Below are 26,530 nucleotides of genomic sequence, written 5' to 3'. Positions count from 1 at the left end.
TGGGTTTAGAACATGGACGAGATTGTCAGGGGTCGTGGGCGAAGCCCCAGGCCTCGCTGGCTGGAAGCAGCACGGTCAGCACTCCTGGCAGCTGGGAGTGCACAGGCATCGGTAACTGTCCAGTCCTGGTCCAGGGTCACCCTCTGATGCCTGGTCCTCCGGCCAGCAGGGGGCGCTGCCTGCTGGCCTGCACCCACACCACACCCACGGCAGGCTGCCTCCTACCTGCGCATCCTCTGCCTTGGCCTCCACTGCTGGCAGGCAGGGCTGGAGGCCTGGGCTCCTCTCCTAGGGAGCAGGTGACCCAGTCTCCAGCCTCACTCCCTCCCGAGGAGGGTCCCATGGACCTCCCTCCTTAGCCCCTGCCCCCGGAGCCCCTCTGTGTCCCTTGCTGAGTGCACACCCAGAGCTCCTGAAGCCGCGCGGGTCTTGTCACTCCCCTGTCTGGTCTGTGGGTCACCACCCCCCCCACAGTCCCAGCCGCACCCCTGGGTCACCGTTTGTAACATTTGGCCTCCTGCTGGCCCCCTGTACCTGCCTTCCTCCCCTAAGGCCTCGTCCCCTTCTTGCTGAGCCTCTGTGGGGTCCTCCCGCAACGAGACCCTCGTGGGACCTTCCCTCCTCACCAGCGTCGGCTCTGAAATGCAAATCGCATCTGGCAGTGTCCCCCCTAACCGTCCCCTGCCTGCTGTCCACCTCTGGGCTCCCCACCCCGAGGGACTTCTCCCCCACCCGGTCCTCCTGGTGGGCCTTGTCTCCCCGAGTGCCCTCCCTCCCCTGGCCAGACCTCCTTGGAAACCCAGCTGCCATCTTGAATTCTGTGACGGGCTCCTCACCCCAGAAACATCGTTGTCACGTCCCTGCGCTCTAGTCCTGTCCCCTTCCACGCCCTGCGGACACGGCCGCTGTGTGCCGTCCCCTTCCACCCACTGGGGACACGGCTGTGTGCTGTCCTCTGTACACCTGGGGACACGGCTGTGTGCTGTCCTCTGTACACCTGGGGACATGGCTGTGTGCTGTCCTCTGTACACCTGGGGACACGGCTGTGTGCTGTCCTCTGTACACCTGGGGACATGGCTGTGTGCTGTCCTCTGTACACCTGGGGACACGGCTGTGTGCTGTCCTCTGTACACTTGGGGACACGGCTGTGTGCTGTCCTCTGTACACCTGCGGACACGGCTGTGTGCTGTCCTCTGTACACCTGCGGACACGGCCGCTGTGTGCGTCCCCTTCCACGCCCTGGGGACACGGCCGCTGTGTGCCGTCCCCTTCCACACCCTGGGGACATGGCTGCTGTGTGCCGTCTGCTGGGGTCATCTGCCTTGTCTTCGTGCACAATAACTGTGGCTCCCCCTTCATCTTAGCCCGGGCGGACACTTCACTCTTGGGCTCTGCTGGTCTCCTGTCCGCCTCTCCCGGGCGCCTGGGGACCTGGCCGAGGACAGGGCAGTGCCCGCTTTGCCCGTCCGTGGTCTGTTCTGCCGGGGAGGCTGTGTGCCTGGGACCTGTGGGTCAAGCGTCCTGGGTACAAGCGGAACATGGGGCCAGTGCTCGGCAGACTGAGCCATGGCTGGGACTCGCAACCCCCCTCCCCACCTGGGCCTGGGGTCAGCCAGCCCCCTCCCTCCCCATGTCAGGCACAAGGTGGCTCCAGAGGTGCCCGGCCTGGGCCCTGGAGGGCCGGCGTGGTCCCCGCTGGGACGGCCAGCTCACCCAGGGCGGGCACAAGCCAGGGGAGGGAGCCTGGGGGGTCTCACCTCCCTCGCCCTGTGCCCAGGCCATGCACCTGCACTCCTGAGGGATCGCGTGACGGTGCAGCCCCAGGGCTGTGGCCCCTCGACCCGGAGAAGCCTGAGGTTGGCCCTGGCCGGCTTCTGCCAGACTCCTCTCCCGCCAGCCCGGCACCCCTGAAGGCAGCTGCTGCAATCCTGTGTCATCTGTGAACTGGGCCACTGCCTCCTCCCTGCGGGCGGGAGACCCGGGCATGGCAGGTGCTCCCGGGGTGCCAGTGGATCTGCAGGGACAGCTCAGAGTGCCGGGGCAGCCGCTGCTGCTGGCTTTGCCTGCAGGACGCCAGAGCCCCTGGGAAGCGGTCCCTGGACCAGGACACCCCCCGCCCCTGCAGGCTGTCACTCAGGGCATCTGGTTCTCACCAGCTCTGCAGCCTGGGAGTGCCCATCACTGCGTCCCAGTGACTCACGGGGAGGTGTCGCCGAGGGCAGGCTGGACGGGGTGCCTGCCGAGGCAGCGGTCAGCAGGACCCTGGGCCCAGCAGAGCCTCGGCGTGGGCGGGCAGCGCCTGTGCGTCCCCAGGTAGGGGCAGGGCTCACAGAGGAGGGGCAGCTGGCCTCTCCCCGGTGTTCTCTGGCCAACCACAGCTGCCCGGCTGGCCACCGCAAACAGTGAGTGAGAGCGAGTGCGCAAGAACGAGCCCTGCTCCCCCGCCGGGCTGTTCTCTGCCCTGCAGCCCCCGGGAACCGGCGTCTAAGGCCGGACTCCCCCGCCCCACGCACAGGCCTGAGTCGTGGAGTGGGGAGCGAGGTGGGGGCAGGAAGTCAGGCCCCAGCTTTGCCCTGCAGACCCCGGATGTCCCCCCCACCCACGTGGCCTCATGAGCCTGCAGGCTGGCCTGGAAAGCAGAGAGACCAGGGCACAGGAGCACACGGCCGCCATCCCCCAGCCTCTGCCGGGCCTGACCGTGGCCCGGGCCCCTGGGACCAGAAACCTCTGAGGTCACCAAGGGCTTGTGCAGCAGCAGGAGTGCCGCGGTGTGCTGGGGGTCCCAGGAGTTTGTGGGTGCAGGGGCTGGAATCTGCACCCGACACCCCGGGGAAGCCTGGTCCCTCGAGGAAACCCTCCCTCCCCACACCACACAGCCCACCACAGAGGCTGCTGGAGCCATGCGCCGGCCCGTTCTGTGCAGCACGTGCCGTGGCCTCCTTGTCACCCACTAGGGGAATGAGACGCACCTGGCCATGGGGTCCTGCCTGCCAGAGGCGCTGCCCCCGTCCCACAGGTGCCACAGTCTTCAGGGTGGGGCCCCGTGTGCGGGAGCCAGCGTGTGGATCCCACAGGTGCCACAGTCTTCAGGGTGGGACCCCGTATACAGGAGCCAGCGTGTGGGTCCCACGGGTGCCACAGTCTTCAGGGTGGGGCCCCGTGTGCAGGAGCCAGCATGTGGGTCCCATGGGTGCCACAGTCCTCAGGGTGGGACCCCGTATACAGGAGCCAGTGTGTGGATCCCACGGGTGCCACAGTCTTCAGGGTGGGGCCCCGTATACAGGAGCCAGCGTGTGGGTCCCATGGGTGCCACAGTCTTCAGGGTGGGACCCCATATACAGGAGCCGGCGTGTGGATCCCACGGGTGCCACAGTCTTCAGGGTGGGGCCCCGTATACAGGAGCCGGCGTGTGGGTCCCACGGGTGCCACAGTCCTCAGGGTGGGACCCCGTATACAGGAGCCGGCATGTGGATCCCACGGGTGCCACAGTCTTCAGTGTGGGAGCTGCTGTGTGGATCTCAGAGCTGCACCTGCTTCTGGACACACGCTGTCCTCAGAGAGACCCGAGGGGCCAGGCCCCATCCTGCCGGCCCCAGGTCATCCGCCGGGGCGTGGCCCTGGACGCTCGCGAGCAGCTGTGGTCCAGCCTGCACTGCAGGGGTCGCCTTCCCTTACATCTGAGGTTGGCTGCCCATCTGCGCTCTCCAGTGCTGGCTCGTGGCTGGGAGCACTGGGACCCTCGTCTGCAGGCCACCCCGCCTTTGTCCCAAAGTGGGCCCAGGCGGCCCCTCCCCAGCCAGCACCGGAGAGGGTGCCGGGGCTGTGACGCCCAGGTGAGTGGCGGGTGGCACTGCCCTTGTCTGCAGCCGGGCACCTGCCCCACGTCGTCTCCTGGAAGCCAGGTGCGCTGCTCCCTCCGTCTCCCCTCGAGGCAGGTGTCGGGGGGACAGTGCACGGGGAGACCACTCTGGGTCAGAATCAGGGGCTGCGTCCACGCCCACTGCCCTCAGCAGCAGCCCCTCCCCCGGGGGCATCTGTGCCTGGTCTGCTGTCGCTCAGCCGTTGGTGGTGGTGGGCGGCCCTGGCGCCCTGCGTGCTCACGGGAGCTGCTGGAGCCCCAGCCCAGGAGGGCGGAAGCCGCTGGTTTCGTCCCCAGTCCCCAGTTCGTGCAGCTCCTCCTCCGCGCCCCTGCCCTTCCCAGGCTCCCATTCTGCTGGCGCCGACGCGGGCATCCTGTGAGTGCCCCATGTGTTGTCTTATAACCAAGGACGCAAGGCCCAGAGACGGGGGCAGCTTTCCCCTGGCTGCCCTGAGCGGCGGAGCGGCTGAGGCTTCGCCCAGAGCCAGGTTCTGGGCCTGTCCTCACTGGGTGCCTCCCCCTGTGCTGTGCCCCTGGGCCTGTCCCGGGCTGTCCCCTGTGCTGTCCCCCTGGGCCGCCCCCTGGGGTAAGCCGTGGGCCTGTGGCACTGATGCCTTACCTGCAGCCCCACCTGACTTGCCCAGCTGGTGTCTCCCTGGCGACTTCTGGCCCCGAGGTCCAGCTCGCGGGGCTGTCGGGGTTGCGTCAGCTTCTTCCAGGGAGGCCGCGGGGCCGGAGAAGCCTCTGCCTCTCACTTTGTGAGCCTATACTTTACAGATTAGTTATTTGAAAGGCAGAGTTACAGAGAGAGGGAGAGACAGAGACAGACAGACAGATCCCCCACCTGCTGGTTCACACCCAAAAGGCAGCAGCAGGTGGGGCATGGCCAGGCCGGAGCCAGGCGCCTGGGACTCCACCCAGGTCCCCCACGTGGGTGCAGGGGCTCCAGCACTTGGGCCGACCTCTGCTGCTTTCCCAGACACGGTAGCAGGGAGCTGGACTCAAAGTGGAGCAGCCGGGACTCGAACCAGCGCCCCTATGGGATGCCAGCGTCACAGGCTGTGCCACATCAGCCCCAGCTGATGTGGAAGCTGCCCTCCCCTTAAAATTCTGGCACACATAAGGCAACGTCAGGCCGGAATGCTGTGTTTCTGGAAGGTTCTGTGCGGGCTCTTTGCGGGTACCCTGGTCAGTCTGTCTGAGCTGCTGATCCACTCGGGTGCCCCCTGTCCTGGAGGGAGTGTGGCCCGGTGTACAGTGTCATGCTGGGTGCAGCTCTGAGCCCCACTGCCTGGTTGGGTCCTGCCAGGAGACCCCACCGTGTGCTCCTGCGATGTCCTGTCTCCCGGCCCCTCCCTCACGTCCTTGTTGTGTGCACCACAGGGATCTGGTCAGGTCATCCCTGTCCCATCTGCAGGGACAGAAGCCCCCATCAGGTTTCGTGGGGTGGGGGCCCTGCTCATGGGGTTTCTCCCAGAAGCCCCTTGGCTGCCGTCACCCTCCCGTGTGCCCAGAGTCAGCTGGGTGTGGAGCCCAGGGCTGCCCGACACCGCCTGTCCTGTCCTGACCTGCCGTCCCATCCACACGTGGGGACGCTCCGTCCGCCTCCCGCCCGCCCGCCTTTGCCCTGCGTCCGCAGCACCGCCAGTGCCGTGTGCAGCATGGGCGTCTGCTGTGCGACCGGCCGCCTCCGTTGTTGGAAGGACGTCCACTGTGGAGCGTCTCGTTCCAGGCATCCTTTCTTGTCTCTCGTTCAGCTCTGCATCTGCGAGATGGTCACTCTGCTGCCGTGAGCGCCCGCCCCTCGCTCGCACCGGGGACCCTGTGAGGGGCGTGGCGCCAGCTCTCAGGTCTCGCCTTGGGCACCGAGCGCCCGCTGTGTCCCTCCTTGTGCCTGGTGTTTGTGGTCTTCTGGGGGCCCCTGCAGCTGGCTGTGCGGGGTCTGGGGAGTGGGGACCCGCATCAGGGGAGGTGTGTGCCCACCTGTGGGCTAGGGCGAGGGAGGACAGGGCGCCCCGGGCAGTCCCGCCCTCGTGACCATAGTGGCTCCCCTGCCACGTGGTCAGCATCTCCCCATGGCGTGCATTGCGCTCCTCTCCATGAATCCCGGGACCCGGGGAGGGGTCTCTCGAGGGGCCGTGGGGGCAGCGCTGAACTTGGGGCCCTGGAGGCAAAGCCTCCTCCACTCCTTGTGCCGGCCCGGGGCACAGTCAAAGCGGGGGGCAGCGCCCTGGGTGCCCTGTGCAGTGGACGTGGCCTCCCCAATGGGCAGGAGCCCAAGCAGGTGTGAGTATGAGTGTGACAGTGTGAGTGTGTGATGTGAATGTGTGTGTATGAGGGTGTGAATATGTGTAAATGTGTATGTGAGAGTATATGTGTGTGTATGCATGCGTGTATGCGTGTGTACGTCTCTGTGAATGTGTATGTGTGTGTGTATATGTGAGTATGAGGGTGTATGTAAATGTGTATATGTGAGAGCATATTTGTGTGAATGTGCATGGATGTGTGCATGTATGAGTGTGTACATGTGTATGTGTGTGGTTGTGTGTGCATGTATGAATGTGAATGAATATTTGCATGTGTGGCTGTGTGAGTGTGCACGTGTGACTGTATGTGTGCGTGTAGCTGTGTGCCTGCATGTGTGTGCATGTATGAATGTGTGTGAGTATATGTGTGTATATGTGTGGCTGTGAGTGTGCATGTGTCTGTGTGTGGCTGTGTGAGTGTGCATGTGTGAATGTATGTGTGCGTGCATGCATGTGGCTCTGTGTGCCTGCATGTGTATCTATGAATGTGTGTGGCTGTGTATATGTATGAGTGTGAGTGTATGTGTGTATATGTGTGGCTGTTTGTGAGTGTGTGTACATGTGTGGCTATGTGAGTGCATGTGTGTATGTGTGTGTACATGTGTGGCAGTGTGTATGAATGTGTGTGGGTGTATGTGACTTGACTGTGTGTACATGTGTAGCTATGTGTGAGTCTGTGTGTATGTACGTGTGTGGCTGTGTGAGTGTGCATGTGTGTGCATATGTGGTTGTGTGTACATGTGTGGCTGTGTGGGTGGGTGTGCGTGTGTGTATGTGTGACTGTGTGTACTGTGTGGGTGTGCATGTGTGTATACGTGTGGCTGTGTGTACATGTGTGGCTGTGTGGGTGTGGCTGTGTGTGTATGTGTGACTGTGTGTACGTGTGTGGCTGTCTGTGTGTATGTGTGTCTGTGTGTACGCATGTGGCTGTGTGTGTGCATGTGTGTGTACGTGTGGCTGTGTGTACATGTGTGGCTGTGTGTGTGCGTGTGTGTGTACATGTGGCTGTGTGTATGCGTGCGGCTGTGTGGGTGTGGATGTGTGACTGTGTGTCCGTGTGTGGCTGTGTGGGTGTGCATGTGTGTGTACGTGTGTGGGTGTGCATGTGTGTGTATGTGTGGCCGTGTGTACCTGTGCACGTATGTACGTGTGGGTGCCTGCACCATCTCTGGCGAGCAGCTTTCTCGTCCGCCCGTCGCCCCCAGCCCTGCTCTCCTGCCGTCTGCGTCTCCTTCTCTTCACTTCTCTTCGTCTCCTCGAGTTCACTGACTTCTCAGCCTTTTATTTCTTTTTATTTAAGGTTTGTTTATTTCAGACCAGAGTTACAGAGAGGGAGAGACAGAGTGAGAGAGAGAGAGAGGTTTTCTATGTGCTGGTTCGCTTCCCAAATGGCCGCAACAGCCAGGGCTGGACCAGCACAAAGCCAGGAGCTTCATCTGGGTCTCCCACATGGGTGCAGGGGCCCAAGCATCCGGGCCACCCTCCAGTGCCTTCCCAGGTGCATTAGCAGGGAGCTGAATCAGAAGTGGAGCAGCTGGGGTGTCCACAGGGGATGCCGGCATCACAGGCAGAGGCTCAGCCCACTGCCCCACAACACCGGCCTCACATCTTAGCTTTTTTGGTAACTGGCAGCACGCCTGGAAGACAGCAGGTGCACAGCCCGCTTTGAAGGGAGGATGACGAATGTATGGGGGATGGATGATTGATGGGTGGATCATTGATGGGTGGATGAAGGATGGAATGGTGTCTCAAGGGACGAATGGACGGATGGACGGGTGGGTGGGTGGTGAGTGGATGATGGATGATTGATGGATGATTGATTGACTGATGGATGATTGGATGGATGCACCGAAAGATAGATGAGGGTGTGGATTGATGGATATAAAGATGGCAAAATCATGGATGCCAGGCCGGCAGGCAGGGAGACAGGCTCAGCGGCTAGATGGGTGCTGGGGGGGGGGGGATGGAGAGAGGCACGACCTTACAATCAAACCCTCTCCTTAGGCCCACTCCTTAGGCCTCCTCGCCTCCTGGAGACTTCGCGTTGCTGTTTCACGTGCTTTGTCAAGGCCCTGGGGACATAGAGTTGAATAAAATCCTTTCCCTGCTTCCTAGTGCTCAGTGCTGCGGCGTGGGAGAGACTGAAGGTATCTCTGGGACCAAGCACTGCTCTGCAGCTCAGCCACCGTCACCCTTCTGTGTCTGGCACGAAGACACAGCCAGGGGACCACATGCAGGGGTGCACGTGGTTCCAGTGGTCTGGGGCAGGAGGACACAGCCAGGGGACCACATGCAGGGGTGCTCATGGCTCCAGTGGCCTGGGCACAGGAGGACACAGCCAGGGGACCACAGGCATGGCAGGCGCTTGTGGCTCCAGGTGGCCTGGGGCAGGAGGACACAGCCAGGGGACCACATGCAGGGGTGCTTGTGGCTCCAGTGGCCTGGGGCAGGAGGACACAGCCAGGGGACCACCGGCAGGGCAGGCGCTCGTGGCTCCAGGTGGCCTGGGTGCTGCGTGCAGCCCTGAGCCCCAGATGTTTTACATTTGCTGCAGAGAATGCCGCCTGTGTCAGCAGTCGTGGTCGGGGTCAAGATGGCATCAAGGGGCCGTGCCGGAAGCCCTCGGTCAGGGAGGCTAACGAACCTGCTGCTGGTTTCTGCTGAGCTCAGGCCCCCTCGGGGTGTGGAGGGAGCCCTGCAGCCACCCTGGCTGGGGACGGCCCGGGTTTTTGTCTCTCCGTGCACGGTGCTGCGTTTCCCCGTGGAGGGCTGGCTCAGCTCATATATCAAAAGCTGCTGCACTGCATCCCTCCCCAGGAAGGCCCCATGCAGCTCTCCTTAGCCCTTAATTACCTAATTACAACCACTCTCTGAGAGAGCAGCGCTTGACTTTCTGCCCAGGACCACTTGAAAGTCTTACATATTGGCAGTGCCCTGAACTTGAAAAAGTCCCTGCACGTGTGTGTGCGCGTGCATCTCTGTGTGTGTGTGAGTGCATGCATGTGTGTACATGTGTGCAACTACATGTGTGTATATCTGCATGTGTGGGTGCACACATGTGTATCTCTGAGCACACATATGTGTGCATGTATGTGTGCACGTCTGTGAGTGTATGCACATGTGTGTGCATCTCTGCATCTGTGTGCCTCTCTGTGTGAATGCACACGCATGTGTGTGCGTCTGTGTTCATTTCCATATGGGCGAGTGCACACATGTGTTTGCATGTATGTGTGTTATCTGTGAGTGCATGCATCTGTGTATGTGTGAGTACAAGCATGTGTGTGTGCATGTGTGTGCATCTCTATGTGAGTGCACACATGGGTGTGTGTGCATGTGTTTCCAGGCACATGAGTACCAGGGAAAATGTGTGTTCATCTAGTCATATCTTCGTCTTGATTCAGTAAAAGTTTCTAGAATTCTATAAGTTTCTAGAATTCTCTGAGGACAGAGGCTGGTGGGGTTACATGTGGGGATTGGAGTGAGGATAGGCCTGGAGGTGCAGGCAACAGAAGTACACACATGCTGGTCACACACGGACACATGCACATGGCTGCACATGCTCACACCACTCCCACGGATGCACACTGACACCCAAGAACGCACAGGCTCACACACAGACATGTGGACACACATGGATGCACATGTTCCCCTGGACACACAGACACACTCACACGGATGTGTACGCGCACATGAACACACAGGTACATGCACTCACACCGTTGCACACACAGATGCACAGGCTCACATGGATACACTGTCATAGTGACTTTGATACAGATGTGAACACTCATATTGACACACACGGATGTACATCGTCACTCATGGACATGTATGCACTCATACATACTCTGACACTCATGTATGACACACTCTCACATGGAGACACTGATGCCCAGACAAGACACACATGCTCATATGAACACACGCAGACACACTGACACACATGGACACACGCCATCACACATGGACACACATGCACTCATACATACTCTGACACTCATGTATGACACACTCTCACATGGACACATTGATGCACAGACAAGACACACATGCTCATATGAATACACAAAGGCACACTGACACACATGGACACATGTCATCACACATGGACACACATGCACTCACACACTGACACACATGCATGGACACACAATCCCACGGCTCCCGGCCGGCTGACTGCCATGCTTTGGCCACGCATTCCCAGCCACCTTCTGCAGCCAGCAGGGATGCACCCGCCCCCAGGATGTCCTCCCCGCCATGCACCCACCCACAGCACCCTCGCCTTCCATTGGGCGGCAGACCCAACTCAGAACCCACCCACACTGCCGGAGGACTGGCTGCCGGCAAGCAGAGCACGTGTGTGCCTGAGTGCCTCAGGTCGCCTGGCTCATGTGTGACTTGAATCATCTGTGTGTCCTGGGGCCCTGGTGCTGGCAGGAGGGCCTGTGTTTTGCTCGTGGTGGTGGCACCCGTGATGAATCTGCCACACATGACATGACGGACAGTGCAGCATGCACACCACGCGTGTGACGTGTGAACAAGCCCCAGGATGGCCCAGTTGTCCGAGGTACCGCTGGGGACGCTGGGTGACGTGTACCTGGGAGCGTCTGCGCGTTCGGTGTGCGTGGCATCCTGTGCACCTGTGATTACGCCCCACTCTCCACGTCCTTCCACCCTCAGTCACAGCCACCACCCGGGGCCAGGGGCCGGAGCCTTGGACAGGGCACACGGGGAGGGTGCAGGAGCTCCGCGCGGGGCCTGGGTCCCGGGCAGCCGGCCCCTGCCCCAGGCCCTGGAGGCCGAGCCAGCCCGGAGCCCTCTCCTGCCGTCCACCGCGGGGCTCCCCCCTGCAGGCCGTGTCCACCAGCACAAGGGCTGTCCCACAGTGACTCACCGCCTCCTTGTCTTCCAGGCCGTCCCGTGTCTGGGGCACGAGCGGAGCTGGGCTGCATCCGGACACAACCTGGACGACCCCAAGGACCCCGACGAGCCCACAGAGGCAGCGCGTGGGACGGGAAGGCAGCAGCGCCGGCCGCGAGCCGCTCCCCCAGAGTCATCCTCCAGGCACAAGGGCACGGCCACCGCCCTCCCGGGGACGCTCCCTGGTCGCCGCCGGCTCTCCGGGAGTTTCCGTCTGGGTTCCGTTTGAGGGGGGGGCCTGTGTGTTTTGAGGCTCCCTGGAGTCAGGAACTTTGATAAGGATTTGGGTTTTGCATTTGTATCTCCTCCTAAGTGCCTTCCTAATGTATATTTTTTTAATAAAACACAAACGCGCTCTTGTACAATTCTGTGTAAGCCGGCCCCTGGCTCTCGCGTGGGACCCGAGTGCCGCCCTCCCCCGCCGCTCTCTCCGGGGCTGGCTCAGCCGCCCCCCCTTTTCTTTCGTATTTTCTATTTCAGTGTATATGTTGCTTCCGTGTTTTATTTATTGAGATATTTTTACGAGCTAAGCGACGGCAGTGTGGCTGTGTGTACCGCCCCGCCCCTCCCCCGCCCAGGAGCAATAAAGGACCTGCCCCCAGCCCTGGTCTCCATCTCTCTGTCGCCTCCACCGCAGCAAGGAACACGGCTCAGGCAGGGCTCCCGCTCGCGTTCCAGGGGGCCACAAAGGCTGCAAAATAGACTGCACGGAGTCACGGAAACTTCTAGAAGAAGCAGCCGCTCCAGCGTGGCTGCGGTGCTGACGGGGCCAGGCCTGGGCAGCGGGAGAGGCCAGCCTCGGGCGGCCACGGGCTCGCGTCCTCCGCTGCGTCCCTGCAGCCCCGGTGGTGGAGACGGCCGCTGCCCGCTCTCACCCGAGCACCTGCCCCGCCCTGTGTGCCGTCCCCTGCTGCCCCAGGCCAGTGCCAGCCGGTGCTCCTCCACCAAGCCTTCCAGGGGGTCCCTCAGTGTCCCCAAATGCAGCATCCGTGCCTCTCCTGCCTCCGCTCTGTGTGGGTCACCTTCAGACCCCGAGGCCTCTGCCCGTGCTGAGTGGGGTCCCCTGGCATGCAGGTTGGCAGAGATTAAGGAGGGTGCACCTGTGTGCAGGTGAGACGGGGCCCTGCACGGCAATGCCCCAGAGACGCTGGCTGGGCCGAGAAGGGAAATCCGCGTGGGGCCTGGTCCACAGGGACCTCTGCCCCCGGGCCCCTTTGCTGGTCACCAGAGGGGGCTGGTGGCCAGTGGCTGGCCCACAGGGCGAAGGCTTCCAGCCCTGGGGACCACACCCGGTCACACCGCGCAGAGCCACCAGAGCCCTCTGGTACCACATCTGCTGCTTGGGGCTGACCTGGACCAAAGGACACAGATCCCAGCCAGGAGGCCGGGAGGGCGCGGGGGAGGGTGCGGGGGCTCCACGCGGGGCCGGGGTCTCTGGGGACCGTGGAGGCCTCTCTGCCTTCTCCCCCCCACCACGCCTGCTCCCAGCCTCACCACAAGGGCAGGGGCTCCTGCACCACCAACTTCACTCAACTCGCTGAACTGGCTCCCAGAGGGGACCACACAGCACTGGCTGCCTTCAGGGTCGGCTCCACCGGGAGGCATCCTGGCCACCCGTGGGGGGGTAGCTGCTGCCTGCAACACAAGCCCAGCACCCGCTGCATGGTGCAAGCACAGTACACACCCACACCACTCACGTGTGTGTACCACACACACGCACGCACACACACCACACTCACATATGCAGCTGTGTAAACACCACACACCACACCACTCACGTGTGTGTACCCACACACATGCACGCACACACACCACACTCACATATGCAGCTGTGTAAACACCACACACCACACCACTCACGTGTGTGTACCACACACATGCACGCACACACACCACACTCACATATGCAGCTGTGTAAACACCACACACCCACACCACTCACGTGTGTGTACCACACACATGCACGCACACACACCACACTCACATATGCAGCTGTGTAAACACCACACACCACACCACTCACGTGTGTGTACCCACACACATGCATACCCCACACTCACACACGTATGCAGGCGTGTATCCACACCATGTGCATGCATACACACATATACAGGCGTGTTCCCACGCCACATGCACACACACACACACACTCACGATGCAGGCGTGCACACACCACATACTCTCCTATACTCGCACGAGTACGCAATGCACACAACTTGAGCCCCTGGCGGAGGCTCTGGGAAGCAGTGAGAGTCCAGCCCTGCCCCAGGGTTTTCCTGCAGGGCCCCAGGGAGGCGTTGGGAGCCATAGAGATGGCAAAGGTCACAGCCCTTTGCCTGATGGGACTTGGAACAGAAGCAGTTCCAAGTCCTGTCACACACAGAGGTCAGAGGGCCTGGTGCAGCCTCTGTCCTGGCTCCCAAGTCACAAACTCCACGCTTCTCTGCCCAGGAACCCGAGCCATGCCTGCTCTACCTGCTGAGTGACAGCCCTGTCCCCACTGAGTGACAGCCCTGTGTCCCCACTGTGAGTGACAGTCCTGTGTCCCCTCTGCTGAGTGACAGCCCTGTGTCCCCACTGTGAGTGACAGCCCTGTGTCCCCACTGACAGCCCTGTCCCCACTGAGTGACAGCCCTGTCCCCTCTGCTGAGTGACAGCCCTGTGTCCCCACTGTGAGTGACAGCCCTGTGTCCCCTCTGCTGAGTGACAGCCCTGTGTCCCCTCTGCTGAGTGACCAGGCCCTGTGGGGACAAGGGACAAGGGGTGTCCCTGCCAGTTGGTGGACTTGCTGCCACCTGAGGGTCAGTTGTCCAAGGCCAAAGTCCATGCAGGCAGCAAGGTCGTATCCTGAGGCCTCGGACGCCCTGCTCGCCACGCCTGGCCCCTTCCCCACCCAGACAGCAGCACAGAGGAAAGAAGCCCCCTGCCCCCAAGCCTTGGCCCTCCCTGAGCTGTGTGTCCCTGGGTGTCCTCCCAGGCCACCTGCCGTGCACCTCTGGCAGGCGGCCACCCGGCTCCTCCTGGGGGTTCATCCCCAGTGCTGGGGCTTGTGCCCAGCCAGTCGCCAGCCTTGGGTCACAGGGAGATGTGCACGGGGCGGGCAAGTGGGCTGGGCGCCCTTCCTGCTCCCTCCCCACACGATCCCTAGACAAGGGCGCAGAGATGCCCGGCTTCCGGGATACACACGTGTGCATGCAGCTCTGTGCACCCGTGCGCATCTCTGGGTAAGTGGGCACGCGTGTTCTGTAACAAGCGTCCGGCCGAGGAGAGGGGACGTGGCCAGCGCTGCCCCGCATCACGGGACCCTCCCCCGCGGCTCCTGCTCTGGGGTCTCATGAGCAGCCCCACCTCCAGAGTAGGAGCTCCACGTCACGGGGCTGTGTAAGGAAAACTCCGCCCATGTATCCAGGCGTGTGGTGGCACCCGCAGGACCAGGGCTGGCCAGATGGGGGCCTAGCGGGGCAGCTGGCGGGGCCTCATGCCCAGGCCACCCCAGCATTGCACCCCAGCCTGAGGGAGAGGCCAGGGCCCAGGGGTGGGTTTTCATTCCGGGACAAGACCACGCCAGGCAGGGAGGGGTCTCGTGGCACTTCCGAGTCAAGCCTCACGCGTGGCCGGTTCCTGAGATGAGCCAGGGCAGAAAGATCCGATCCAAGCACCAGGAGTCTAACAGCCTGGCCACGAGGAGTCCCAGAGAGGACAGAGTGGGCACCTAGGGGAGGCCCCAGGAGAGTCGGCTGTGCACAGGCAGGCGCAGGGTCGGTGTCTGGGTCCCAGCTCCGTCACCCCCGCCCCACCCAGGCTCGGAGCAGTCCGCATCCTGAAAACCTGAAATAAGGGTGGGTGGTCTGCACAGGGGAGGGGTCCATTGTGGGGGCCGAACGGGCAGCGAAGGGGGCCCAGAGCCGGGGCCAGCAGGAGGCTGGGTGGGCTGCAGGGTGTCGGTAACGCTGTCCGGCTCCGCCCCAGCATGGAGAGAGCCAAGCGGGCAGGTGGCTGTGGGGGAAGCCGCCGTCTCCCAGTGAGGTTCACCTGCTGGGCAAACCTCAGAGGGCCCCGCGCAGGGCTGAGGTGGGGGAGGGACGCCCTCGGCACCCAGCGATGGCCACATATTTCTGTTGGCTCCGAGTGCAGACAGAAGAAAGTCAGGCCCCTGGACACTGCCCCCTCCCCAGATTCCGTGGTTTGAGGGGTGCTCAGCAGGGGTGCGGCCCGAGAGGTGTGGGGTGGCAGCAGGGGCTGCACCCATCCCTCCTGGCATCCTGAGGGGCCTGGGTCACTGGAGCTGGAGGAGGAGCCCCAACCTCGCTCTCCTTCCAGCCTCTCCGCTCCTCCCCCAGGTCCCCGCTGACCGCCGGGCAGAGGGCAGGGTTTGGTGGACCCAGAGTGGCATGGAGGGTGGATCTGGGGCCAGAGGGAGCCCCCTCACCCCCATGACCCCTCCCACAAGCTCTGCTGAGCCACAGAGGAGTGCGGAGGACAGCAGAGCCCTGACTCGGGGGACAGCGAGGCCCCCAGCCCCAGTTCCACCGGGCCCCAGGGACACCTGCCTGCCTCCCGCACCCATGCCAAAATGCCTGCGAGAGAAACAGCAGGACCGAGGGAGGGCAGGTGCCCCAGGCTGGGTCGGTCTCGCTGGCATCTTTAAGGCCGTGACGTCTGGGCAGCATTACTGACAAGTGCACAACAAGCCAAGGACACGCCGACGGTCAACCCAGGAGCACGGGACAGAGCGGGATTCCGTCTCGGGGAAGGCGATCGCCCCACAGCTGTGGCTGCGGGGACGACACCGGGGTCACAATGACACCCACTCAGCTGGCCACGAGACTCAGTCCCGAGGGGCTGTGGGCAGGAGGAACGGGGGAGAGAGCTACACGAGGGGGCCGCATCTCCAACTCCCACCTCAGGAGACCCAAGGTCAGGTCTGGGCTGAACACTCACACGGAACCTTCTATGCCAGCAGTTCCCGGTGGACCTGGAAGGCGCAGACAGAGGGGCTGGGAGCGGTGGCCTCTCGGTGTCTGGACCCTGGGTGTGCGGGGGAGGAGCCGCTTAGCATAGAAGGCTGCCGGTGTTTTACGGCGGATACCAGGGCCTTACAAATGGTCCGGGGAAACGCACCGGGGAAAGCCATGCGGGAATTTCAAAATCAGTTTACACCCACCGAGACGGGGCCTGAGTTCCACTTTCTACACATTGTGTGACGTTCCCTCAGGCTCAGTAGACGGAGGCTTGAGATGGACGGACAGATGGCAGGTGACTGACGATGGATGGAGATGATGATGGAGCATGGATGATACAGGATTGACAGATGATATAGCAAGATTCAGATGGATGACTGACAGACACAGATGATGGATAGGTAGATGATAAATCAGACGGATGAAGATGGTGATGATGCGTGGGTGATACATGATGGACAGATGATAGATAGATGGCTGACGGACACAGGTGATGGGTGACAGATGAAGATGATGACACGTGGCAGACAGATGATTGATAGGTGCCTGGGAGACGGGCTGAGGAGGAGGGTGCGGGGAGCTGAGCCTGCAGGTGACGCCCACAGAGGCTGGGCAGAGAGGAGAGAGGAGGTGTCTCTAAATTTAGTTTCATTTCGTTGAAAGGCAGAGAGACTGAGAGACTTTCCACCCTCCTCACTCCTCAAACGCCCGTAGAAGCCTTGGGTGGGAGCGTTTCTCCCAAGGACTGGAGCAGGGTGGAACCCGGCGTCGCCAGTGCAACCCTGGACACAAGGCAACATCTCAGCAATGGCGACCAAGAGGGGCAGCGGCCCAGGCAGTGTGGAGGACCAGCCAGGGCAAAGGTCACGGCCAGGGAGGAGCTACCAGGGCAAAGGTCACAGCCATGAAGGACCCCACAGGGCAAAGGTCACAGCCATGGAGGACCCGACAGGGCAAAGGTCACAGCCATGGAGGACCCGACAGGGCAAAGGTCACGGCCAGGGAGGACCTACCAGGGCAAAGGTCACGGTCATGGAGGACCAGCCAGGGCAAAGGTCACGGCCAGGGAGGACCTACCAGGGCAAAGGTCACAGCCATGAAGGACCCCACAGGGCAAAGGTCACAGCCATGGAGGACCCGCCAGGGCAAAGGTCACAGCCATGGAGGACCCGACAGGGCAAAGGTCACGGCCAGGGAGGACCCGCCAGGGCAAAGGTCGTGGCCACCATGTTCTGGATGCCCGGGTATTCTGGAGGCTGAAGCACAGCGGCATGTGTCCCAGGAGAGAGCTCTGAGCCGGCCGAGCCTGCGCAGGAAGCCCCCCAGGCAGCCCCCACTGCTCTCGGCCCAGGGCGGCCCTGACCTGCGGAGTCCACCTCGCCATCTGGCCTGGCGCCCTCTGACAGCGGACGCCCAACTTCTTCAGCAGCTGATGCAGAGGCTGCACAGACCTGGCTGCACTCCCTCAGGGTCACACGAGGTGGGGGGAGGGGGAAGGGGAGGGGGAGGGAGGGAGAGGGAGGGGGAGGGAGAGGGAGGGAGAGAGTGGGAGAGGGAGGGAGGGGGAGGGAGAGAGGGGGGGAGGGGAAGGGGGGAGGGAGGAAGAGGGAGAGAGTGGGAGAGGGAGAGGGGGAGGGGGAGGGAGGGGGAGGGAGAGGAGAGGGAGGGGGAGGGAGAGGGAGGGAGAGAGTGGGAGAGGGGGAGAGGGAGATGGAGGGAGAGGGAGAGGGGGAGGGAGGGAGAGAGGGAGGGAAGGAGGGAGAGGGAGAGAGAGAGAGCGTGCCCTCCCGTCTGCTGGCTCACTCCCCAAATGCTTCCCATGGCTGGGCCTGGGCCAAGCTGCCCCTGGGAGCGGGAGACACACCCATGATGCTGGGGGAGAGAGGCCTGGGCCCCCTCCCCCACAGCCCCCAGGGAGCCCGGCTCCAGCCCCAGGAGCGGTGCCCAGCGGCTCCAGTCCCAGGACGCCAACGCGCGGCCCGCGGCCCCAGAACCCGCTTGCCTCGGAGTCCACGGAATGGCACAGAGGCCGTCACCGGACCTCAGCCTCCCAGACGGGCAGGCGCTGGGAGAGCCGCCGGCTCCCATCACTCACAGCTCCGGGTTTGCCCCTCTGGGGGAGGGAGGAAGTGGGGGTGCCCGTGAAGACGACGGGCACGAGGCCTGTGGAAGGGAGGACTTGTAGCCGGATGGAAAGACTGCTTCCGGTCTCCCTGCTGGCACTTCCCCGAGTAAGACCACCCAGGGACACAGACCGGCAGCCCAGACGGCCCCTCCACCCACCACCGTGTCCCCTCCCGCCCACCTGGAGGAGGCCCAGCGGCAAGGCCATCAGATGGACGTTCACCTGCAGAACTGGCGTCCACAGAGAACCCGGGGAGCCTGGCTGCTCACCCACACCGGCAGGGAGGCCCCCACCTGGACTCCGCGTCCTGCCCAGACCGGCCACGGCCCCCCCCTTTAAAAGCAAAGTGTCCCCCTGACAGCGGAAGTCGGCCCACGGATTTTGCAAGCTGAGCCTCGGCGTGCTCAGCCTGCAGGTGTCGGCCTTCTCGAGCCTTCCGGAGAGTTCTCTGCAGCCTGGAGGCGAGTGGAAGCAGCAATGAGGGTCTCTCCTGCTGCGCCTCAGAGCCGCCTGTGGACTCCCAATTCACTGGTCCCAGCGGGGTCGCTTAAATGCCCTGAGCCAGAGAGGAACGTGACTGCAGGGCCACGGGAACCCGGGCTCCCTGGGGGCCGCACTTCAGGCAGGGTGGAGGGCGGGCTGGGGGCGGGCAGCTCCAGCCCACGGCCCTGCCCTGGGCAGGAAGCGGCTGGTGGGCGCTGACTTCTCCGTGGGCGGCAGCTCTGGCGTCTTCCGGGTTTTGCTGGGTTGGAGGTGACCGCTGCCATCGCAAGCCTCCCCTGGGACGGATCTGGATGTGTCTGCCTTCCCACTTTGTGGTCCAGTCTTCCGCCTGGGAGGTTCTAGAATCTTCCAGACATGGACGTGGCCCCAATAAGAAGAGGGCTTTGGGGACTGGGAAACCAGCTTGGAGAGAATTTTAAGTGTGCACCGAAAGAAAGAAAGAAAGAAAGAAAGAAAGAAAGAAAGAAAGAAAGAAAGAAAGAAAGAAAGAAAGAGGGAGAGAGGAAGAAGAAAGAAAGAAAGAAAGAAAGAAAGAAAGAAAGAAAGAAAGAAAGAAAGAAAGAAAGAAAGAAAGAAAGAGAAAGAGAAAGGAAGGAAGGAAGGAAGGAAGGAAGGAAGGAAGGAAGGAAGGAAGGAAGGAAGGAAAGAAAAACCCACGGGGGTGGGGAGCGGTTTCCAGGGAAGAGGCTGTAGCCGACCCCAGTGTGTCAGCCCCTCCTCCCCAAGCACCCCGTTCCCTGCCGCAGTCACAGCAGGACCACAACAGGACCAGGCACGGCCCGGGCCTTCCACGGCCACCCAGGCTGGGAGGCCGGCAGAGCAACTCCGTGTCCCCTGTTCCAGACCCGTGGCCCTGGGACAAGCTGGCCAGGGAGGAAGACCCTCCTGCCCCGTGACAGCTGCCGGGGGAGGACAGGGCCCGCGCCGCTCCAGTGCGCATCCACCAGGCACCTGGCTGCTGTGCGCTTTCCGCCGCACCTTCAACCTCCGTGCTGCTCTTTCCACGACCTCACCAGGCCGCCCTGGTAGCTGCCGGGAAGAGCTGCAGGTGGGACACGACGGGAGCGGGGGGGGGGGGGGGGGGTGGTCTGACGGGGTGCTGGGCAGCCCCTGCCGGGAGCAGTGGCCAGGAGCACGTGCAGGCGGTGTCCCTGAGCTTCCAGGATGGGCACCCACTCCCTGCGCTGGGGACACAGGACCTGCCGAGCCCCCGAGGACGGGGCCCTATCTGTTTTGGTCAGGGTGGCGGTAGGGGGTACCCGTGCCCAGGATCAGGCCGGGCTCCCGGGGTGCATGGGGAGGAACTGGGGAGCTGGGATCCCGAACCCCCCCACTGGCTGGGAGGAGACGGCTCCAGACAAGACCAGAGCAAGGCTGTCCTGGAGCTGCACAGGAGGCCGGGACACGGTCCCTGAGTGCCCATGGAGAACCTCTGCACCCGAGCCAGCGCCAGCGCGGGGTCCCGCCGCGTGCTCCCCGCCCGTGTTGTGCCGGGGTCAGGCCTGAGTCCCGCGTGCTTCTGATCAGCAGGAGGATCACCCCCACGTTTGGGTGCTGTTCCCTGGCTGTAAGATGGGAGGAGAACCCCAGTTCTCGTGGCAGCAAAATCAACGTCCTTGATATAGCGTGGTTATTTCAGCCACGCCTTTGGAGTACAATAATCAGATTACGTGTAAGATGCGTTCACAAAGACGATCACACCCCGCCCCCCACGGCTCCCACCTTCCCTGGGGCCCCACACGCCGTGGAACACCGGGCACACCTTGGCAGAGCCCCTGGGTGCCGGGCGCCAGCTGACACCCTCAGGGCAGATGGGGGAGGGGTGTGGCCACGCACTCTGGGCCGGGCAACCACAGCCACACAGCCAAGGAGCGAAACAGGCACGGCTGTGACACCGTGGCCCTAGGGACGCCATGCGGGCTCTAAGCCTGGAGCTGGGAGGCACGGGGACCAGTGCTGGCCGGGCCCCTGGACGCCGTCACCAGGGCCCTGACCCCAGGCCGGAGCCCCTCCCCTCCACAGGCCCTGCTCCCCGCCCACTCAGCAAAGAAAGCCCAGAGAACGTTTTCCCTGCAATCCCCCAGCTCCCAAGTGCTCTAACTTCTGTTTCAAAACAGTGAGTGTGCTGTTAACAGAAGCTTGGCTGAGCCAAGTGCACCAAGGCCCGGGTCCCGCGCCCCGGGGGGACGTCAGGCTTCAGGGTGGGGGACAGAGGAGGGGCAGCGGGACGCCCTCGTTCTCACGCCCCCAGCAGCCCCTTACCCTGTGGCCCCACAGCCTGCAACCCCTGGGAAACCTCTGCAGAGTACCCAGAATCCACGCGGGCCACTGCCCTTCCTGCCCCGTGGTGGGGGCGCCTACCTCCGTCAGCAGGGACCAGGAGCCTGGCTGAGGGCAGAATGTGGAGGCCCTCGGTGACACCTGGTCTCTGGGTGTAGTGGGCTACGCCTCCACCTGCGACACCAGCATCCCTCATGGACACCAGTTCAAGTCCTGGCTGCTCCACTTCCGATCCAGTTCCTTGCTAACGGCCTGGAAAAGCAGCAGAGGGTGACCCAAGGGCTTGGGCCCTGCACTCACGGCGTGACCCACAGCTCTGGCTTTGGCCTGGCCCAGCCCTGGTCATTGCAGCCATCTGGGGAGTAAACCCTCAGAAGGAAGATTCTCTCTCTCTCTCTCTCTCTCTCTCTCTCTCTCTCTCCTTTTTCTTAACTCTGCCTTTCAAATAAATAAATAAATCCTTTAAGAAAGAAGAAGTTGTCCGGTCCACATCCCCGCCCCCGCCCCCTCCCAGCTGTGCTGTGGCGAGTCCTTGATGGGCAGGTCTGGGTGGGGCTGAGCCCCCACCACGCAGGACGCTGCCTCCTGCTTCTCGCTCGTCCTTGAACTGGCGGCCCCTCCAGCGTTGCTCGGATGTTGAGAACCCCCGTTCTGACGCCAAGATGAACAAACGCGTCTCTCTATCCCGCTGGAATCCACCACCCACCAAGGCGGCCAGTTGGGAAGAGTTGTGCGTTCGCTCACCAGACAGCCCCCTGGCCCCACAGGCGCAGGCCCCCACTGGCTCTCCCGGGAGCTGCAGAAGTGCTAGAACCCCAGGCGAGGGCCCCGCCTGCACGCGGGCTCCCTGGAGAGCACATGTCCTCGCCCGCCGCCCTCTGTGAACCGGCCCAGCCGCCCCTCCCCGGCAGCTCATGGGTGCTGGGCCCGGCAGCAGCCAGCCGCTGAGCCGAGCCCGGCAGGGTCCTCCAGGGGACGGGCAAGCAGGCTGACCTCATGGCCGCGGGAGCTGAAGTCAAGAGGACGCTCTCTGGGGTCTGCAGCAGGGCGGGCGGGGGTGGGGCGGCAGCAGCAGGCACCTGAGCCTGGAGTGAGCTGGGGGGGGGGCTGGAGAGATGGGGGAGGAGCTGGAGAGATAGGGGAGGAGCTGGAGAGATGGGGGGGCTGGAGAGATAGGGGAGGAGCTGGAGAGATGGGGGGCTGGAGAGATGGGGGAGTAGCTGGAGAGATGGGGGCTGGAGAGATGGGGGGCTGGAGAGATGGGGGAGGAGCTGGAGAGATAGGGGAGGAGCTGGAGAGATGGGGGGCTGGAGAGATGGGGGAGTAGCTGGAGAGATGGGGGCTGGAGAGATGGGGGGCTGGAGAGATGGGGAGGAGCTGGAGAGATGGGGAGGAGCTGGAGAGATGGGGGGGCTGGAGAGATAGGGGAGGAGCTGGAGAGATGGGGGGCTGGAGAGATGGGGGAGTAGCTGGAGAGATGGGGGCTGGAGAGATGGGGGGCTGGAGAGATGGGGGAGGAGCTGGAGAGATGGGGAGGAGCTAGAGAGGTGGGGGAGGAGCTAGAGAGGTAGGGGGGCTGGAGAGATGGGGGGCTGCTTCGTGCTCACGGCCACCTTCCTGTCCCGGAGCCCCGCCCCCTGGAGCCCCAGGACCGGCGCTGTGCCTGTCCATCCACGCGCCAGTTTTGAAATGGCGAAATTAACACAGGGTCACAGGTTACCTGCTGCACGCGATCAGGGCGCACAGAAGGGAGGCAGCTGAGGGGCCCTGGGCTCGGGGCCGCTGGACGCGGGAGGGGCGGTGATGGCAGCCGGGCTGGTTTCCTGCCCGTGATGCTGTACTGCCGTTTTCTTTTCTTTTTTTTTTTTTTAGACAGAGACAGAAAGGTCTTCCTTCCGTTGGTTCACTCCCCAAATGGATGCTACAGCCAGCGCTGCGCTGATCTGAAGCCAGGAGCCAGGTGCTTCTCCTGGTCTCCCATGGGGTGCAGGGCCCAAGCACCTGGGCCATCCTCCACTGTACTCCCGGGCCACAGCAGAGAGCTGGCCTGGAAGAGGGGCAACCGGGACAGAATCCGGCGCCCCGACCGGGACTAGAACCCGGTGTGCCGGCACCGCAGGTGGAAGATTAGCTAAGTGAGCTGCGGCACCAGCCTTTTCCTTCTTATTTTTTAAAAAATATTTATTTTATTTGAAAGGCAGAATTATGGAGAGAGAGGTCATCTGTCCACTGGTTCACTCCCCAGATGGCCACAATGGCCAGAGCTGGACCAGACCGAAGCCAGGAACCAGGAGCCTCTTCTGGGTCTCCCACGCAGGTGCAGGGCTCCAGGCACTGGGGACATCTTCCGCTGCTTTTCCAGGCCATCAACAGGGAGCTGGATGGGAAGAGGAGCAGCCGGGAAGTGAACCAGTGCCCGTGTGGGATGCCGGCGCCACAAGAGGTAGTTTAACCTGCTTTGCCACAGCACTGGCCCCTGTACTGCCGTTTTCTAAGACGAACCCACAGCAGTAGCTGTTTGAGGGCGCCTGGGGCCGCCCTGTGACTTCGCATAACTGCCTGTAAGCTGTGATCATCCAGGGTCAGACATCTGATGCCCGTGTTTCGTCCCAGCGACCTGAGTTCAAGCCCCGGCCCTATTCTCTCTTGAACAGCCTGGCAGGCAGCAGGGGGTGATGAGCCTGGTAGTCAGGTCCCTGCTCCCAGCTCCAGCCTGGCCCAGGTCTGGCCACTTCATTGGTTGACTGACTTGTTAAAAGTTTCATTAAAAAGGAGCAAAAGGGGCCAGTACTGTGGCATAGTGGGTTAAAGCCCCAGCCTGCAGTGTTGGCATCCCATGTGGACGCCGGTTCGAGGCCTGGCTGCTCCACTTCCGATCCAGCTCTCTGCTGTGGCCTGGGAAAGCAGTGGAAGATGGCCCAAGTGCTTGCACCCGTGTGGGAGACCTGGAAGAAGCTCCTGGCTCCTGGCTTCAGATCGGCATGGCTCCGGCCATAGTGGCCCTCTGGGGAGTGAACCAGTGGATGGAAGACCTCTCTCTGTCTCTACCTCTCTGTGTAACTCTGTCTTTCAAATAAAAAATAAATCTTTCAAAAAAGAGAGAAATGAGCAAAAATGCAGAAAAATAAAATTTCATGAAGGAGATAGTGTCACTTGTGAACACAGTGCCTGTGTGTGCGGGGACACTGGGAGGAGCGGGTGGTGGCTGTGCGGGGACACGGGTTAGAGCAGGCGGTGGCTGTGCGGGGACACTGGGAGGAGCGGGCGGTGGCTGTGCGGGGACACTGGGAGGAGTGGGAGGTGGCGGCGGTGGCGAGCTCGGGCACCGGGGGTTTTCCCGGCAGCTGCACTGTTAGAAGCACTGATCTCCTGCTGTCACCACTCTTCCCCAGGTTCCTAGTGTTCTTCATTTTTGAAGATTTATTTATTTGAAAGTCACAGTAACAGGGACAGAGAGAGGGAGAAAGAGAGAGAGGGAGAGAGAGAGGGAGAGAGGGAGAGAGGAAGAGAGGGAGAGAGAGGGAGAGAGGGAGAGAGGGAGAGAGGGAGAGAGAGAGGGAGAGAGGGAGAGAGAATCTTCCATCCGCTGGTTCACTCCCCAGATGGTTGCAGCGGCTGGGGCTGGGCCAGGCTGAAGCCAGGAGTCTGGGTCTTCCACGTGGGTGCAGGGGCCCAAGGACTTGGCCATCTTCTACTGCTTTCCCAGGCCACAGCAGAGAGCTGGATGGGAAGTGGAGCAGCCAGAACTCAAACAGGATCTCCCCCCACCTCACCATCCGAGATCTCAAGGCCTCGTGCAGTTGGCCGGCTCCAGCTGGGGCAGTGGCCGTGGCGGGGAGCCCGGTGGTTCCCTCGGCACAGGCTCCCACTCTTTTCCTGGGAATCTGAACCCCAGAGGGCCCGGCAGATCCTGCAGCCTCCTGCAGGGCGATCCAGGAGGAACCCCGCCTGCCAGATGTGCCTGCCAGCTTTCCTGGGGACACACGCCAGGCCAGCATGCATGTGTGCACACGTGTGCACTCCCCGTTCCGCGCCCCTGCCGACCCCCACCCGGGCTGCCGGGGTCAGCGGCGACTCCCGTGGCAGGAGGGCCGGCAGCCCTCTGCCTCTGGCTCCTGTCCAGCCTGAGTCACTGCCCGCCCCGGCTGACGGGCGCTCAGGGAGTCGCTGGTGCAGCCCGAGAAGGGATCCAAGGCCTCCGGTTGCTGGAAGCCGGCGTGAGAAGCGCCAGCCGCTTGTCTCTGGGTGCCAGCGCACACAGCCCCATCCCGCCCTGCTCTGCGCTTTCCGGGTCTTTATTATTATTCATTTGCAAGTTCCCGCGTGCTCTCCACTCGCCGTCCTCCTCCGTGCTCGGCGGCGTCTCTTTCCTGCAGTTGTCCCGCATTTGCTTCTGCAGCCACGGTGATGTCTCAACGCGCTGCATACCATCCGTCCCCATAAAAACGGTTCTCATGGAACCCGGGGCCCGGGAGGACCTGGCCGGAGGCCTCGCTGGCTGCGCCCGCCCCGTGTCTCCGTGGGATGTGGCCGCCTTGGACGCAAAGCACAGGAGGTTTCCACGTGGCCGCCGAGCCAGGCCCCAGCCCCTCAGGCACAGAACGGGGGCTGCTCTGGGGGTCTCGGGTTTCAAAAGGCCCCCATGTCGCCCGAGAGGCTGGCCACACAAACGCACAACCACCTCGCCGCGTGTAAAGGCAGAACTGACCCGTGGCCCGCGCTGCCCGCCCGAGGAGCCGATGTGTCACCTGCAACAGTCCAGAGGGGACACCATGGCCGGCCCCAGGGGACCACAACTCCCTGCCTGTTGTCTCCGCCTCCAATTTACAGCCAACTGGAGAGCAGCAAGCCCGCTCCCCTGACTGATCATACGGGAACCCCGCTTCCAGTGGCCAACAGCCCCCGTCAGGGTCTACCCGGAGCCCCCGTGGAGCACCCCCCCACCTGCCTTTGTGCCCCTGCCGAGCCCCGTGACGGCGGCCGCCCCTGCCGCCCCTGGGCTGCACCTGTCTTTGCTGCTGCCGTCCACACTCGCACGCTGTGCCGGAGCCCGGCTCTCCCGGGGGCGCAGGCAGCTCTTGTTCCTGTGCCCCCCAGATGCTCCTGCAGGCTGGGGCTGCCTGCAGCTCAGTCCCACACCTCTGCGGGGTCGTCTGTGCCCTTGGAGCAGACCTCCCATGGTGGGGGGGCAGAATGTGGGAACTCTGCCCTACAGAGCGCGCTCCGACACTCCAGCCCCCCTCCAGCCCCGCCCACAATGCACACGCTTTGTACACCTGTGTCTTCACCTTTAGTGCCCTGCCCAGCCCCACTGCCATGGTGGTGTGCCTGCTCTTCCCACACCTTCCAAGACTCCTCTTCCAGGAAGCCCACCCTGCCTTAAGGTAGGACTCAGCAGCCCGGACCCCTCCCAGGTAATGGCTGCACCTGTTGGCTGCTTGCTGGCATCCTCAGCCCCACAGGCCCCCAGACCCAGCGGCCAGCCCCTCATTACAGCTCTGTGAGTAGCAAGGCTTCCCTGCCTGGTGGCCGGCGTGGAAAGTGGGCGCTGGCGGATGTCCCACCCTGACCTGCG

General features: G+C 62.8%; 1 protein-coding gene across 1 annotated transcript in view; it reads left to right on the top strand.

Moving 5' to 3' along the window:
• Positions 1-11,450, top strand: part of TWIST2 (twist family bHLH transcription factor 2) — a 39,229-nt gene extending 27,779 nt beyond the window's left edge. Inside the window, exon 2 of the mRNA XM_070071476.1 lies at positions 11,078-11,450. The gene's annotated coding sequence lies outside the window, so the exon portion shown is untranslated. The remainder of the gene's footprint in view (positions 1-11,077) is intronic.
• The last annotated feature ends 15,080 nt before the right edge of the window (positions 11,451-26,530 follow it).

This window comes from Oryctolagus cuniculus, chromosome 3, assembly GCF_964237555.1.
Source record: "Oryctolagus cuniculus chromosome 3, mOryCun1.1, whole genome shotgun sequence".
Taxonomy (NCBI): Eukaryota; Metazoa; Chordata; class Mammalia; order Lagomorpha; family Leporidae; genus Oryctolagus; species Oryctolagus cuniculus.
Note: the sequence above shows the minus strand (reverse complement) of the source record. Positions and strands in the feature narration are given on the sequence as shown.